Source organism: Syngnathoides biaculeatus, chromosome 3 (assembly GCF_019802595.1).
Source record: "Syngnathoides biaculeatus isolate LvHL_M chromosome 3, ASM1980259v1, whole genome shotgun sequence".
In the NCBI taxonomy this organism is placed as follows: Eukaryota; Metazoa; Chordata; class Actinopteri; order Syngnathiformes; family Syngnathidae; genus Syngnathoides; species Syngnathoides biaculeatus.
Window position 1 is genome coordinate 19,495,540 of NC_084642.1, and position 18,505 is coordinate 19,514,044.

Sequence of the window (18,505 nt, forward strand, 5' to 3'; positions counted from 1 at the left end):
AGCGATTCCGTGTTGGTTATTTTTATTTTTCCACGCCATCGAAGGTGCTTCGGAGGAGCTCGTCGTCTTGACAACTGCTCGCTGTGTTTGTCGAATGAAGTTAAAAGCGACTTAATAATCCATTATTAGTGAGACGCAGCTCCGCGGTTAGCTACACTTGTCTACATGGAAGTTTAACACAAGTGAATACACTGGCGTTTGATGTTAGCTTACGGCTACCTAACTGATAGTGCTGGAGGTAATTGAATTAGCAAAATAGGCTGTCATTCTCTTTGCAACACGTGTGTATGTGGAGGCTTTGTAAGAACTTTAAAGACGGCTGTGTTGTCACTAGTTTTATCATTACAAATATTAATGGCTCAAACGTAATGCTCTCGCCGCCGGGAGTTTCGGTGAAACCGGCGAGCAGGCAATTCCTGCCAATAGTGACTGACCCCCCCCCCCCCCCCCCTAAAAACTGTCACCCAGTTCAAGATAGACACATGCGCGCAATCATGAGTCTTTCAATCGAAATATAGTGAGCCACGGTCCACCATAACCGAAAACCCTCGTTTGCGAGTTGCAAACACCTGAAGATGAAATATGCCATGAGAGCATGTGGAATGTGTTTCCTGTTTGGCTCTTTTGGAGGCAGAGCCAGCGAGAGAGCGAAAGAAAATATGTAACTGCTCAAAGCCGAGCACTGTAAAGACACTTAATATGTCACCACAGCTGTAAAGGAGACGTTTTGCATTTCCCCTCGTAATTTAAAACAGTCCCCTCGGCATCTTGACAACTTCTGTAGCATTCATCTGCAAAATACTGAAAGGGTCGAGAATTGCAGTACATTTTACGTACATTTCGTATCTTGTTGAAATAAGACAGTTTCTGGTAGTGACCCTGTCATTCTCAAGGTTTATTGAGCTAAAGCGCTTTTACACATATGGACAAACCCCTTGATATTCATGGTCTGCCATTCAGACTTTTTTTTTTTTTTTTTTTTAGCAAAACCTTTCTTTTGCTACTTGATGAAATTAGATTTATTATTTTAAGTTTAGGCCAAACTAAGAACATCATTGCCATCTGGTGGCATCTTTGGACAGTTAGAAACCTTTTCGGGAAGTATGTCAGTTTGATCGCAGACCCTTGTTATTGGCAGCAGAGCTCGCTCCGTGTCCCCCACCCTACATCCTATTTTAGCCTGTCATGTCTTTTTTTTTTTTTTCCATTTTTTTTTTTTATTGAGACCTAAAAATTTGTCTGTCTGAAATTTCAAACTAGTCAGGGATTCTTTAAGGGCTACGCCCTTCAAGCTGCAGTTGTGACCGCTGCTTGTCTGTAATTAAGTGACCGATAATACTAAATAATTATTAGGGCATATATAATGACTAATCTTTTTATTAATAATGCATAATCAACACTAGACAACAGTAACCTTATTTAGAAGAACTTAAGGTTCAGAAGAAGCAAAAGCTGAATCATTGGTTGAACTAAAAAAAAAAGTGTCCTCATTTGCTGTGGATAAAACTGAAAGAAATGAATAAATCTTAATGCTACGACATGAGAAAAATTAAAGTTTTGTGTAATATTGGTGTCATAGCTACGTATTCATTGTATTTTTGTAGATATTTTTCAAAAATCCTTAATATACTGTATTTTCATGACTATAAGGGGACTCAAAAGTCTTAAATTTTAACTAAAATGGACGGGGCTCATTATAAAGCCTAGTGCATTATTTCTGCACCGACATCCAAAACCTGACTGATCGGGATCATTTTCTGCCAACACGCTGCTTATATAGAGGAAAAGCGGACTTGTGAGAGAACAAGATGCGGACGTTACAGGGGGAAGTGTGGGTGTGGGAGAGTGCGCCAAAGCCACACCCTCCAGAAGGTACATAATGCCGGTATGTGTTTTGTGCTAAACATCGTTTTGGCTAAGGACACCCAAAAATTACACTAATGAAGAGACACACTTGCGAAGCACAGTTTAAACTGCAAGCTATCAGTTACATGGAGAAACATGGGAATTAAGTCGCCGCGAGAGAATTCAAGATCACTGAATCTGATGCTAAATTGGAGTTATCGGGAAAACAAGCTTCATCAAGTCAAGACGACGAAGCTGAGTTTCTGCGGAAACAAGGAAGAGCTAATCAAGCAATGATCTAAGCACAAAGAACTGCCATTTATAAAAAAAAAAAAACAAGTGCAGCAAATGAACTCAGAGCTTGCTGTTATTCCGCGTGGCTTGACCAAGCAATTTCACCTGTTGGACGTCGATGTGCAAAGTGACGTTGCAAGCAACGTGGGAGTGATGGATGACAAGCGGCGAGCACAGTTTTATTAAGACTGGGAGGGAGTGGCGGGCGAGTTACGGCACAATTTCTGAATGGATTGTGGATGTTTATGCTAGCATGTCTACTTCCACTGTTGTGCGAAAAGCTGGAATCATATCTAAGGTGCTCCACGGCAACTAGACTTGACAATGACAAGAAGGAACCTGGCGTGTTTGATGGAGAACATGCCCAGTTGTTCATTTTGGTTACAGAAGATGAGGACTTTGACGGATTTGTGGATGAGGAATAATAATAAAAAAAAATAGTACGTACATTGTTAAATACTTAAAGTACAACCAAACTCAGTTTTGCTCCCGGTGCTTGCTATCGTATGTTTTAAGTTAGTGTTGCTATATGCTTTACGCCGCTAAACATATATGAAAATAGAATTTGAGGTGCATGTTTTGTTTCAATTATTTCTTGGCTCATCATCTTGGTTGTTTTGTTGTCTACTGGTTGTGCTGTTCTGTTTGCTGTGGTGTAATGTAATTTGGTGTGACACTGTGGGTGAGGATGGCGCGTTGACTGTTGACTTGCTCGGACCGGTCGTGGGGGGGGCAGTAGCAGCTTGTTTTTGTGCTTATGTAAATAAAGGTACAATTGTGCCTCACTGTCAAGTGAGCGCCACCATGCCTGCACCCAATAATAGTGTGCACCATGTACATGTTAAATACTGAAATGGCAACTGATACGGTGCCTTTTAATACAATGCACCTTATGTTTGTGAAAGTACAGGAATTACAATGCACTTACAAGCACCTCGTTCCTAGAGACATGTAAAGGAATGAAACTTCCGAGGAACTGTCAAACTACTCAACGCAAAATTTTAAAATGAAACAAAAGGAAAATGTTTCTTGGTGATTGAGTAAAATCCAGATAAAACCTTCCATTGCTGAAACACTCTCAAGAAGCGTCACTTATTTGTAATTATTTTATTTATTTTGTAATAACCCGACAACTAGCTTTTAACGTATAACATAAACAGACTATATTCAGATGTCAAGAAAGGCCCAGCAAATACCCCCTCCTCTGGCTGCTTGGTCTCTTTAACAGTAAGGGCAGATTTATTGAGGTCACCCAAGAAATCTTTGCAGATGTCAAAACATCCAACAATGTCCAGAATATGGGGAAGTAGAAGAAAAGGTGGAAAAAAAAGAAGCAATGGGAGAATGACGCATTAAGTTGTTGCAACTTTTGTTTTTTTCCTTTAGCTTTCATAACAGCCATTACTTGCATTATTTGTTTGGCACTAACTATAATCAAATGAAGATAATGCTCTATTTTCAATTGTGTGGCATGTTATAAATTAAAGGCAATGTTAAAAAGGTTTGGTATTTGACTTTTTTTGAAAGGTTATTTGATGGGGAAACACCACATTGGATATGGCTGGCCCTCCGGTCATTAGTACTATTGGTTCTATTTGTGCTGAAATAAGGGAGATCTTGTCACAATAGCCCAAACATTTACTGAAACTTTGGACCTGTTTAGTTGAATGTAAAGCTATTATTGTGTTGCATGAATAGCAACAAGTGGATACACAGCTCAATTGTAGTTTCTCTCTTCGAGTTGAAGAACATTTTATTTGATCCGCCTGTCACTGTGTGCCACTGGTAAGATGCCGGGCTCTTGACTGACTTTTTGCACTGGTTGCACTGATAGTAATTGGTAGGTGACTTTTTTTTTTTTTTCTCTTTCTGAATATCTGGGCGTACGGATTCCCTCTCATTTATTTATTTATTTATTTATTTATTTATTTATTTGGGCGCATTATTCAGAAATGAGGGCGCACATGCAACCAATTTAGTCTCAACTCAGAGTACTGAGATGGTTGCCGTTAATAGATATTTTTAAGACTAATGCGTTCTTTATACTCATGGTGGTGGTAACCCTGATGACATGACTTCAGCTATCCCACGCGCAGTTTGCCTTTATACTTGAGCGCAATCCAAGTGCGCAGGTAAGAATGTGTACTGGACTTCCCCTCCAAGTCAGGGATGTCGCTGCAGCTGCTATCTGCTAAGACACCACCGGACGGAGTTTTCACTGCATTTTTGGGCCTTTTCTTGTAGCCGTTTTTACTTTTGCATCACGAGGAACAAAGCAAAAACAATGGAGACCGTGGAACAGTGTCTGCTAGAACAAATGGACGTGCAGCACACCGGAAGAGTTCTCATGAAATAGTAATGTGCCATGGCACACTGGTTAGGAGTCACTGCAATAGAAGACCATTTGTTTTGTCTATCACTGTGCCTCACTGGCATAAATAGATGAACACAGATGCATTCCATCCATCCATTTTCTGAACCGCTTATCCTCACGAGGGTTGCGGGAGTGCTGGAGCCTATCCCAGCTGTCAACATGTAGGAGGCATGGTACACCCTGAACTGGTTGGCAGCCAATCGCAGGGCACATGGAGACAGACAACAGTCGCAGTCACAATCACAACTAGGATTAATTTAGTGTCCAAATAATGTTGCGCGTTTTTGGGATGTGAGAGGAAACTGGAGTGCCCGGATAAAACCCACGCAGGCGGGCCGGGGATTGAATCTTGGACCTCAGAACTGTGAGGCCAATGCTTTACAGCTGATTCACCGTGCCGCCCTAAAGATACATTATTTTTTTTTTGTAAATTTTTGAACGATTATGCACACTAGTATATAAGTAAATAAATAGACACAGCAGTCTGAAATCAGCAAAACATGGACTATTTCATTGTTCCCCACACAAAATACTTTTTTTTTTGTTTTTGTTTTTTGCATGCTGTTACTCTTGCGCACAAATTTTCTGAAGGTCGTCAATGGTATTAGTGAGTCATTCACGCTTTTCCTTCTGTCAGCTTTTTTGCTCATCTCCCCATTAAAAGCGGGGCCTCACCATTTGTTGACGTCTGCCACAGCTGTGTCACCGTGGAAATACACGCTTTGCTCTGCAAAATTCCTGTCTAGCCTTCAGTCCTTTCTCTTCCCGACCGACGGGCTGATTCAGCGGTGTGCTCGCAATCCCGCTGGTTTCTCGCTGCGGTTGAACACGTGACCCTGTGGAGATTCCTCATCCGTGTGCAGGAAGGTGACCAATTAGTCACAAACTCATTGTTTGCCCCGCAGAGGCTGCCGCACTGTTGTGTTGTCCACCTGAGTAGGGATGTTCTGATGCAACTTTTATCACTTCCCATCAAATACTGATATTGTTCCCTTGAGTTTTAACTGATATTAATTGGTCCGATTCGATTTCACCAGTAAGGATACATATTTATTTTGTTGTATGGAATGTTAGACAAGGCTTGATAAAGTGTTATTACTCAGAGAACCATCACCAAGCAACAGTAGGTATATTTCTTCAACTGGAGTGCCAATAAATGACTTTAAAGTTCCTTGTTATTATGGTAGCATCATACAACATGGTGGTGTGATCACATGGGCTATGCATGCCATCCGAGTGCTGCTGGATAGAAGTGCTGGAGTGGTGCATGGAATAGATAACTTGTAAAATTAGAGCTGTCCGATCCAAGACAATATATTTTTTTATTTTTTCCCTCATATCAGATGGATTTCTTATTGTCAAAATTGAATAGGGACACCCGTACACACAAATGACCTTTGCTTCCTGGGCAACCCTCCTCTAAGCATTATTTGCTGCGGCATCTCCCAACAGGCAAGGCTGGGGGAAGGGTCCACTTGGCCCCAGGGCCATGATATTATTAGAGCCAAAGAATTCCAGCATTTGCAGCCAATGATCTCGGCTTACACAGTCCAGTTGAGGATGGCGGTTTCTTGATGTTTTGCCTTTTGTTTTCACTTAATAAAGACTGAGTTTACTACAAACTATTAGTGAAAATGAGAAGGTAAAAAAATGCAAACCTGAACCGAAAGATGTTTAAAAAAAAAAAAGTTGTGTGAAGTTAGTTTAAATTGTTTTTTTTTTTTTTGTTTAATGGTGGGGGATTTAAAAAATAATAATAATTTAAACCCTCCCTCTTTCCATGAGCAAGGGCAGATGAAACATGGATGGGTCTTTCAGCATGACAATTATCCCAAACATACCACCCGGCATTTCAAGGTCCTGGGGTGTCCTCGCCAGTCTCCAGATCTCAACCCCATAGATAATCTTTGGAGGTGGTTGAAAGTCTGTGTTGACCAGCGACAGCCCCAAAACGTCACTTCTCTAAGAGATCTGCATGGAGGCTTGGTCCAGAATACCAGCAACAGTGTGTGAAAACTTCACGAAAATGTTTGATCTCTGTCATTGGCAAAATAAGGTACGGAACGAAGATGAAGTTTTTGACCAATCCAATGTGATCAAAACTGCTAAATGCCAGATTTTTCTTTTGTAGTTTTTGTGTAAGAGTAATCACAAGTTAAAAAAAAATCTTAAGATTTGAAATATTCTTGTGTATCAGGTCTGAACTAGCCATCAGCTTTTAGCCAATTTCTATCCAAATGATTGCTTGTAAACTCTAGGCGACCTTGACACCCTGACACAGTGTAAAACCCTCCATGATGTAAGGTGATCTTCATTATAAAAAACAGGAAACATCTTTTCTTCTTACTTTTCCAGGCACAGGTCAGAATTCCAGCAGAGACCTATGTGATGCATTGTGCAATCAGACTAGAGCTGTGTTAGGAAAAGTGGGACTGCAACCTGTGTTTGTGTTATTTTAGACTTGATTTTTCCATCAGTACACCAGGAGAACTTTTTTTTTTTTTTTTTTTTTTTAAAATCCCTGAACGTATTAATTTGGAACTGTTTTTATTGTTCCAAGAAGGAATTCTTCCTTTTGTCTTGGCTTTGCCCGCAGAACTCCCAACCACGGTATTTACTCGGGCCTCGGGAAGCATTTTCATCCCAGCCAAGTGTCCCCAATGTACTATCATGTATAGGACTGACGTTCATTGGCACTCACTTGTCCGAACCCACCGCCGGGACACGCTCGATTATGCACTTCTATTCTGGAGAGGATATCAGAGCTCATTCTATTTACTCTCGGTGCAGTGCTGACAGGCAGGTGCCCTTTGTGCAAAGGCTTCCAGGGATCAGGCTGATAGGACTTCTATTTGTCTGCAGTCACGTGGCCCTTAAACAGGTCTGCTATTGTCCCCTGAGACCCCCCTCCCTCCGCTTCAGAATTAGTATTTTAGTTTTCACTCGAGAAGCTGTTGCTTTCAGTGAAACATAATTTCACCCGTACAGCTCTTCACAGGACAGAGCATCTGAACCCTGCCACAAATACTGAAAAATAACGAGTGATTGATTGCATCATTAAAGGTTTTTTTATTTTGGCTGCATTTTATACTTCCATAGAGTGACAGTCAAAAAACACTACAGAGACTTACTTAGTCTCTTTCAGTTTTAATGGCAAGAGAGAAGGATCCTTTCGATTGTCTGCTGGTTTTAGTCCGGATTGATTTGATAGCGCCAACCTGAGGGAAGGAGACGGAAGAGGTGATGACCAGAGGTGATGTGGATGGTTCAATAGGATTTAGCATCCAGTTGTCTTAGTAGTGGCAGTGTACAGGCCCTCAATGGTGCGTAAGGGGTACTGATGGTTTTTCTGGCAGTTGTGATTGTCCATTGCAGTTGGAGTTTGTTCTTTTTTTTGCGGCAGCACCAAACCAGACTGATGTATGAACACAGGACCCATTCAATGAGTGCTGTATAGAAATACCTCAACAGCTCCTGTGGCAGGCCATGGTTCCTCAGAAACCCCAGGAAGTGCATCCTCTACTGGGCCTTTTTGAGGGTGGAGTTGATGTTGGTCTCCCACTTCAGGCCCTTAGAAACTAAGACTTAGAGACCAGAAACCTGAAGTTGTCGACAGTTGACACAGGGCAGTTAGACAGCGTGAGGGGCAGGTCTGACAAAGGACATTTCTTGAAGTCTATGATCATCTCTACAGTCTTGAACGTTTTCAGCTCCAGGTAGGACCGGCCTTACCAAAGCGCTAACCGCTGCTCTTCCTGTCGATACACATACTCATCACAATCTTTGAGGGCGTTAACTGTGCCGACTGTCAAACTTCAGGAGCGTGGTTCCTTGCGGTGAAGTCTGTTTAAAGACAAAAGAGGAGCAGGACACATCTTTGTGGTGCCCCAGTGCGGATGGTGTGTGTGGATGAGGTGGGGTCCACCAGCCTCACCTGCTGTTTCTTGCCTGTCAGAAAGCTCTAAATCCACTCACAGAAGAGGCGCTGAACTCGAAAAGCAGATGACTTAATGAACACGTTAGGGTGATAGGTCTGTCGTCATTTCAACTTCGAAATGCAGGTGTCTTGCGGACCTGGATGATCCTAGAGACATGAAACAGGATGGGCCATCACAGTTCCAGAGATTTATTGAAGATCTGTCTGAAGACTGGAGTGAGCTGGTCTGCGCAGACTTTGAGGCAGAAAAGGGACAAAAAGGCCACGACTTTGTTAATCTTTTATTGTTTGAAGAGAATTCTCACATCCTGTTCATGAATGCTCAACGTAGAAGTCAAGAGGTCTGATGGTGGTTGGTGGTACGGCTGGTATGGAAATTATTTCTTTTATAAAACAAAAAAAGTGAGATTTTGTTATAGGAGGTTCAGAAGAAAAAGCCCCTCTGAAATCACTTCTGTATGACCCAGTTTTGTATCCGCTTTGACCATACTTCCCTACCACACGCCCCCTGATTTGTTGCGTCCGTGTAGGAGCCATGCATATGATAGCACGTGTTTAATATTGTAGGCAGAGATCTGCGCGAATGACACATAGATAAGCTATAGAAATTTGAATGACCCGATTTGCGACATGTCGGCAGAAAAGTGTGTGGATAATTTTGATTAATATTTCACTTTTATAGGCCAAATATAGTCAATATAACTTACTCGGAAAAAGTTGGTTTAGTCAAAATTAATGGCTTAGGCAGAAATGCGCAAGTATGTCACTTTGCAACCTGTAAAAACAATTTTCAAGCAATGGACCAAGATTTTTCATAGATACTAAGTATTCAAAAATCTACTATGAAAACTCTGCTTATTTTGGTAGCAACCCAGGCTAAACTCGCACCTCTCTGAATTGTAAGATCTTCAAACAGTCGATGTAACAATGGACCACTAAACGTACTTCCTTGACACTAATGATGAGTTTCCTCTTACCCAGGGTTTGGTGCCATCCTGTGCCATCTTAGGGTGCTACAGAAAGCACAAAAATAAAATCAGAACTGCAATATCTGAGGAAATTTTTTTTCAGAAAAATAACAAATAGATGTGTTTGTGAATGGTGAATATCAACTAGGCAAAGACAATCTCCCAAAAGGACCGCAATCTGTTTGTAATAGTGATGAGTAGAGAAGTCACGTGTATAGAAGTAGATATCTGAGGAAATGGAGAAGAGCAGTTGTGGGAAAGTATTGCCTTTTGAGTTCCCCTGAAAGCCCAATTTCCCTCACTTTTTGAGACTAGTGTATGTATTCTGTATTGAATTATCTTAATAAAAAATGGTATTTTTCTGAATACGCTCTGGATATTTCAGAGACGGAGAGATTGATTGCAATCAACCCAGTTTGAGACAACATAACTGTCAACATTCTATACACATAGTTGTTAATGTGGAGGTAACACTGACCTCTTAAGGTCCATGTGCTATTTTTACTAGAGCCATAAGCTACTTTCAGTGGCAGATCTGACATTACAGGTTAGCCTATTATTATCCCGCACAGTCAGTGTCTTTTCTGATACTGGCTAATAAGGTTGACACTGTCTCCCTCAATCACTTCGCTGTACTTTTGGAACAACTGGCAAGAATTTTACAGCGAGCTGTGTCATAAGTACAGGGCTGGTGACAAAACAACACAAATGACGCTACCACTTAGATTAATATGGAAGTAATGTGACACTGACCACAGCTGGTCTATTGTTACAGTAGTTAAATTGTAGTGAGGCCTTTATGTTCTCCGGGCAAGAGGAGCACCGCTCAGCTCCTGTCATAGTTGCTCACAGCACTTGCCATTTGGGATGACCTTCTCGATCCTCTATCTGCTCCATGGAATGTAGGACATAAGACAAACACAAAATATCACTTTTAAAACGAGGCTTCACGCTATCAGTTTTTGTGGCTGATTGAGTAACAGTAATCACCGCACTCTCCTCCAATTATTTTTTTCACCGTCATTTATGAGGTATTGAACTTCTATCCTTTAACTGCTCTTATGTCTTAACGGCATGTATTGGTCCTGACTATATGGTATGAGTGGTTTTTGAGACTGGGAGTTGAATATGAATGAATGGCTATACTTGTTACACAATACTGTATAGGCTATTGCATATTACTGTAGGTGAACCACATGAATACAGGAGAAGCTTGGTCGTAATGATTCCGTTTGAAATATTTTTGACACACTTTTTCATCACAACGCTGAACACTGTCTCCCACTCTCTCTGTTTATGCATTCATATGTTGATAAAAGATGTCAGCTTCAATATCACGAGACAGTCTCTGAATCACACGCAGCAGCTTTGACAGCAAGCAAAAACTATACATTATGTTCTAACTCGTGATGGCAAGGTAGTACATGTAACTAGTGATTACAATGTATCATAATAAATTGGGTAAGTTATAAAGGAAGGAGAAAATAAAACCTTAGCTTACATATGCCGACAACTTGTCCAGCCCAAGTGTAAATGTTACGTCTCCCTAACCAGTTTGGTACGCCAGCTGCGCTTTTGAAGGAATTGCGTACCACTTCATTTTTGGCCTTTTTTGGTTTAAAGTGATCCCAAATCATGAACATCCTGTTTACAGCAGTGGCCCTACATTCCCAACAGATATGAAGACTATAGATAGGCGAGCATTTGGTCGCAGCCCGACATATTTTGGGGAGGTGATGACGTTGCGTCTGTGTGCAAGTAATATCATAGTTTGCACTTTTCACTGGAGCATTGAATTTTACATGGCTTCCTAAAATATCTTGCAAAACTTTTTAAAAATGTAAGTCCACAGTATCATTTCCAATAATACATAATTTTTAAGCAGTCGGTCAGGTGTTGTACTTGAGTGATTTTGGAGGTCTGTTTTTACCCAAAGATTAATTGAAAAGGTAAATGTAATGTGAAATGTAATGCACCAATAAAAAGAGTTTCAAAGATTTTTTTTTTTTTACCATTAATGATGCTCTTAATCTATTCATTGTTGAAAAGCAAGTGTGAGAGAGGGTGTGAGAGTGGTCCTTGTTGTGCTCTCTGCTTTATGTGCCAGACTTACCAATGAGTTATTTCTGTAAACCTGTGCTCCAACCTCAACATAGCTCTCCTTCCTGGGCCTTTCTTAGCTGTAGGCTTGTGCATCCTTCAAAACCTGCAAAGTATCTCTAAAAATGTAGATATAATAATATTACAAAATGAATAAAAGCGAAAGGTTATTAATCACTGAAGACATAATGCAGCTGCTCAATTTGCTGTGCTGTCACATGAAGCCTTTATTTAAACTGAGGCATTTTGAACCACTCTGGGTCAGATGCAATCGTTTTGTGATCATTGTTCGGCAATAATGTCATAAAATAAAATAAATTAGGAGTAGCCTTGTGCAAAGTGCTGAGGTTCAAAGACTTGTTATAATTCCACACGACCACATTGCATCACATGACCGACAGGGCTGCACGGCCTAAATGCGTCACTTGACGCACACACGCCACAAATTGTTGCAACATGCAGAATGCTGTCGGGATTATCTTTTGCGATTGGTCCGTTTTAGTCACATGCTGTGATGACATACTCATCTTACCTTTTGGCTCCACATTCTACCGCGGGCTTCTTGATCAATTTTACTGTATAATTAAACGTATCAACTGGTCATCAAGGTCCATCTGTGCTAGCAGACACTGTTCCACTGTCACCATTGTTGTTACTTTGTTACTTTTTTCGGACTGGAAAGTAAAAATGGCTCCCAGAAATGGCCGTATTCTGTAGAGGAAATTCCATCCTGTTGCATCTTTGCGAGTGACACTCCCAACTTGGAGAACTGCAGCAGATTTTCAAAACGGCGTGCGTGGATTGTATTCGAGGATAAAAGCAAAACTATACGCAGGATAGCCGGAATGACGTCAGTGCGGTCGCTACCCGCACGAGTATAAAGAAGCCTTCACTTATTGCTTCTAAACTAAACTAGTAGACTCTACAGCATGTTGGCATTTGGACGAGGCTCTTGTGTTTTGCTTCAAATTTACATTAGTCATCTGTCAATTTTAGTTGTATTAACTGAGTAGAACCGCCCTATGCTCTACAAACAGCGCAAGTTACGAATGTGCATGTATGATTAGCTTCAAGCTACGTTAACAGACAGTTGAATATAAGAAATTCGACGAGTTTAAACATATTGCCTTACATGGTGATATATTTAAACCAACAGTTGTTTTTTATTTTTTAATTTTTTTTTTTTTTAGGTTACTTGTTTATCCTTGTTCTTCATCTGTTCATATCCCTTGTGTGTCAGGCTGGTGGTATGCATTCTCTTGAAACTTGTCCTCTGGCAGACCAGGCTGCACTGTTACAGAGGTAATGCATATTGCCACCTACTGACCGACGTGTAATGATTCACAGTCAGGACGAACATTGCTGTGAAACCGATTTTGTTTCAGCCAAAAATCACTTTTGGCGACCTGCCACAAATAAATTATGTGGGGAAACTATTTTATCTTAATACTCAATTATTCAATCGAATCTTTTTATTTTTATTTTTATTTTTTTACAATCCCGGAATACTGAAATATTTGGTTACAACTCATGTGTGAAGTCCTTTTGAAATACCTACTTTTAACATGTACCCACAGCATTAATTTGTTTTTTTTGCAGCCATATTAACTATATACAGTCCAACCGCAATCCGTTCTAGAAGGCGGTTCGAGAAGTGATTTGTTCGAAAACCGAATTGATATTCCCCATAACAATTAATGGAAAAATATATAATCAGTTCCTAGCCTAAAAAATTGAGCTTTTTAAAGTATTTTTTTAGCTTTTCCTGATAATAAACTGCATAGTAGAAGTACATGTATAGTTTAAATACTTTATACAATAAAACAATTTAAGAAATAATTTTTTTTTTGCTTACAAAAATTAACATACAAAAACATTAACTCATACCTTCAGTTAATGAAATCTTTGAAACAATATCCAGCTAACTGTTGCTTGTTTATGAAAATTAAAGGCAACTTTTCAACTTTCTCCAAGTCCTGTGGTGTCTGCTTGCTCAACACGGTTGCTCTTTTAGCAAAATCACTTGCTTTAAGTCTTCTGTTTCAGAATGGTGCTTATCGTCGATTTCGCCATACCGTACTCCTTCGATAGCTCAAAAACACGCACACCAGATTCGTATGTGGCTATCAATTCTTTCTTAAAGTTGACTGTTTTATGCACAACTTTACTTTTTTCAGCAGCAGCAGCCTTACTACTTCCACTTGCCTTCTTTGGGGCCATGATTGGGGGTTAGTAGTCCTCTATAGGAAGAAAAAACAGTCACTACCGGGACACGACTGTGTACACAGGGTGCGTTATACAAAATAACAATGTGTGTCATGGGTCAGTCAGTTGGTTGCGGCGCGCGCGTTATTTACGGGTTTTTTGGGCCGTTCGAGTACTGTGTTTTCGTTTGAAATCGGAAGCAAAAAAAATCTCAACATTTTTGTTCGAAATCCGATTTGTTTGAGAACGGGGACATCCAAGAGTATTCACTGCATTTCGTAGCTATCCAATTAGGAGCGTCTGCAGTGTGTCCTTGGTTTGTCAATTTCCATTCCTGTAATGATAGCATAACCCGAATTTGTGAGTGTTCCTTCACAATTAGTGTACACGTAAGGTAAAATGGCGTGTTTCCACAAAAATCACGATGTCATCAAATTTGTGGATGTGGGACTAAAGTGGAAGTACACTCTGAAGGACAGTTCTTGCTTTTAAATCTTTTCATTGGAGCATGCTTTCAACAATACAAGGGTTTTGACTTTTTGAGCTTACGACAGTTTATTTTGATTTTATTAATTCACTATTTATAATCCTGTGGTGTGTTGCTAATTCCATTGATGCCATAGTGATGTGAACTGGTGAGGTGAAAATAAGACACCCTATGAGCACTTTTTGTCCAGGTTCTCTCAGAAATGTAATTTCCCGAGCTGTTTTGTGAAAATCAGTTGTATAGTTTTTCCTCTGTTTTTGCAGTTTTACCATGTGAAAATGAAAACAAAGGCCCCAAGACCTCATGTTATCGACATGGGAAGTGTTGTTGCTTTACCTGACCTGCTCCTTGTTTTTGAAGCTGCATTAGCTAGAGTTGAGTGGGGAAATAACATTCTTGTGCTTCATATGCAACAGATGTAAAGAAGAACCCCCCCCCCGGACTCAACCTTTAGTAGTGTCTGAAATCAGTGCAGCACGCAGCTGTTTTTTTTTTTCCCCCTCCTTCCCCCACGTGAGCTGAAATAGACTTCAGGGGCAAGCTAATGCCCAGCCAATGGTAGGATTTTCGCTGTTAGCCGCTGTAGACTGATAAGGAGCTGTCAGCATACGTTGCAGCTGCTACATCCGGCTGCTATTAAACCACCTGACGGGCACACAAACACTGATCAAAAAGTAGTTGCTGCAGAAACTCAAAGAATTGGCTTCATCACAGTAGGGGGTGGGGGGCTAGTGTGAGTGGATAAAAATGAAAGGAAGATGATTCAAAAAACCAATTTGAGGGTGTGTACATCTGCTCGGTATTGGTTACTAGGCACCCATCATGTAAGTGAGTCAATGCAAAACAGAAGCTGTGAGTCAAAATCCTTAAAAAAAAAAAAAAAAAAAAAAAAAAAAAAAATCTATATCCAGACCAGAATGAGTGAAGGGTAAATCATACTTAAACACAATGGCCTACTTTGGCTCTTACATTTTTGTCTCTGGCGACAAGCAGTCCGCTCCAGGAAATCTAAGCCCCTTCTCGTCGAAACGGAGCAGCTGATGTGAGTGCAGGGCTAGAGCTAACATTAGCCCCTGAGGGCCCCCCTGGAGTGTGGGTGGCTCGTGATCCTTGATACCCAAAAGCATGCATCACCACATGTAATTTGTTTGGGTGTGATTTCCAATAGAGTGGGGGCTCACAAGACGGGCCTCTCTCAGATTAACCATCTCTTCTTTTTTTCTAGATTCTCGGTTCTCTTAAGACGATGTTCTGCCAAGTAGTACAGGTCACTTGTGCTGTTTAGTTGTAAATGTGTCAAACGTGAAGCTCAAGACCTAATGTAGAGGTCTACAGACATTTAAACCAGAGCTGATTTTAAATACAGTATTGGGCCTTACAATGAGTGATGATTGGAGGAAATTGTGAAAGTGATCTTGCAAAGTTAAAGCCCAAGATTTCCCAAGCCCCATCTGTCACATGTTAAATTGGACATTGGTGAGATTTAATTTTGTCTCCAGTCTGATCTTGATGTCTACTGACTTTTGAATTGGGGCTACTTTCAAGTCTTGTTGGGTTTAATCAAGATCTTGGACACATTTCTAATGCTGAAATGTGAACTGAAGTCTTAGTGTAAGCAGAGTTGTCTAGATTTCCTAATCTTCTAGATTGATCTGCCAATTCCAAGCCTTTGTCGCAAAATCTACACAAAGAAGCTCTTGGAGCAAGTCTGAGCAGATATCCTTTTGACTAGAAACATCTGAACAATTAGCGGTCTTCCTCCACCTTGTATTTTGCATTAACTTTAACACAAGCTTTTCCAAGTGCATAGAGTACATGATTTGTTAGTTAATTGGCTCCACTTTCAAATGCGAGTACATGAATAAATGGTAACTGGACTGCACTTATATAGCACTTTATCTACACAGTGCCCAAAGTGCTTTACAAAGCCTCCCATTCATACACGAATAGGTGATTGCTGCTATGCCCACTGGTAGGAAAATTAGGGTTCAGTGTCTTACTCAAAGACACTTCGACATGCAGACAGTTGGAGCCGGGATTTGAACCAGCTACACTTTGGTCACTGGATGACCCGTTCTACCAATGGAGCTACTGCTGTCATGAATAGCAGTGCCCTTGCACTGTGATGTTTGGCTGTCAATGATAGGCACTCCTAGTGTGTCCTGAAATGGAAAAATAAGACTTCATAAATTGTAGTCTTGCTTTTGAAAAGATTTTCTGTTGACCAATCAACATACTGGAGAGTGTTGATTACCATCATAGCACAACAGCTTCAGCTTACAGCCAAGTACTATAGAATTTACAACAATTTTTTATTCATATAAACATTCTCTCACAATATCACAAACATTAATTTTGTACCTCAGACAACAGGTAGTGTTTTATAGCATTTGGTTCAATCCATTAAAAAAAAAATAAAAATAAAATGAAACAATTACCGGCGCTATGTGTATGTACGTTTTGTGCCAAAATGATGAGTTCCAGTGCGTACTCTTGAAATAAAAGGCTACAAGCTTTTAAAGAGGAAGTCAGGTTAAAGCTTGCAAATATAAACCATTTGATGTGGTAAAAGAGTCCCAAATAACAATTTTAACAATATCTGTTAGTTGAAACATTGATTAATGAATATTAAGTCAATTGGATTAGTTCCACACACATTTGGCTTTTAGTTCATTGTTTTGACAGTTCAAACGTTCAATTTCGTCAGTGCTGTGTGTGTGTGTGCTGTGTTGGTGACTAAGAAAATAGATATTCATAATTTGGACACCCTTTCTTAAAACCATGTAAGTGTCTTTGACCTGGCCCCTAAAAAGAATCACAATTTAGTATCGTTCGAAACCGTAATCGAAATAAGGAGACCGGAATCTCTCAAACTGAAACGATGCCTAACCCTAATAATAAGTCAGACCCCCTACTAAATTTAACAGATCTGTACTGCCTTGTGGAAACAGAACCTTTTATACTGCTATACTATTAATACTATAATATTAACAAATTGAGTCCCTCAATAAAAATAAAGAAAATACTGGGTACAGATTCAAACTTCCTTAAATTTTTCAGGTATATTGCAACCATTCTCTAAATTTTTTTTTCCCTCATTAATGTACACATAGTAACCCATACTGAGAGAGGAAAAAAAGAGAATTGTTGAAATTTTCGCAGACTTATATAACAAAAAGACAAATCACACAGCCGTAAGTATTCAGACTGTTGGCTGTTACTCGCATATATGTAACTTCGGTGCTGTCCATTTTGTTGTGATCATCCTTGAGATGGTTCTACACTTTCATTGGTCTCCACCAGTGTTTGATTACAGTTTAGTGATTGGAGCTAATGAAGAAACCCATGGACCTTACAGCTCACAGTGCACGTCAGAGCAAATGAGTATCTTGAGGTTAAAAGAACTTCTTGAAGAGCTCAGAGCTTCATTTTTTTCATTAAAATTTATTTCAGTATCAGGATCATGCCACATATGTTTTAAAGTAAGCAAAAGGGAAACTGGCAAACTATCCTGTGTGAAAGAGGGCAATGTTGTGTGATTAGCCTCTTGGTAGCTGAGGTCAGGTTTCCTGTTTGCCTCACTCAGGATAATGCTGAATAAAAAGTGTTGACCCAAAAACTCTTCCCTGTGGCGCTAATCTCTTTTGAAGCTTACTGGTGAGACCAGTTTACCCTGGTTAGCTCCCCTCCACGGAGTTAGCACGTTCATCACATGCTGTCTAGCCTGCAAATGCTGGTAATCCTCAAAGGAATTGTAGAGGTGTCAGTGACAAATGTTAAATTGCTGAAATAGAAGCTGTCATCATGGTCATCGGATTGATTGATTTTCATACGTCTTCATTTTGGAAATAGTATAATTAAATAATATATAATTAAAAGTACTCGCCACCCCCCCAACCCCTGCAAAACCCTTGATGAACAGGTAATGGGTTGTTTTGCAGTTAGCGGCATGCCGTTTTTATTCTCATCTACTAGTGGTGAATAAAATGTACTGGGCATTCCAACTTCTTGGCAACAGTTATCTGCAAAGTATCGTATTTTCAGGACTATAAGGCGCTCTTAAAAGTGTAGGAGTGTTTTTTTACTAAATTAACGGGGCGCCTCATGTTTGCACCAAGGTCAAAAATCTAACATTGCACAGCCCCAACGGAGAGACATGCTTACAAACCATAGTTTTAAACTGCAAGCTATAGCTTAAGCGGAGAAAAATGGAAATCGAGCAGCTGGGAGAGAATTCAAGCTCGATGATTCCATGGTGCTAAAGTGGATGAAGCAGGAAAACGAGCTTCGCCAAG

General features: G+C 40.2%; 1 protein-coding gene across 3 annotated transcripts in view; it reads left to right on the top strand.

The window, feature by feature from the left end:
* Positions 1-18,505, top strand: part of LOC133498175 (granule associated Rac and RHOG effector protein 1-like) — a 47,144-nt gene that overhangs the window by 516 nt on the left and 28,123 nt on the right. The gene's annotated exons all lie outside the window — the stretch shown is intronic.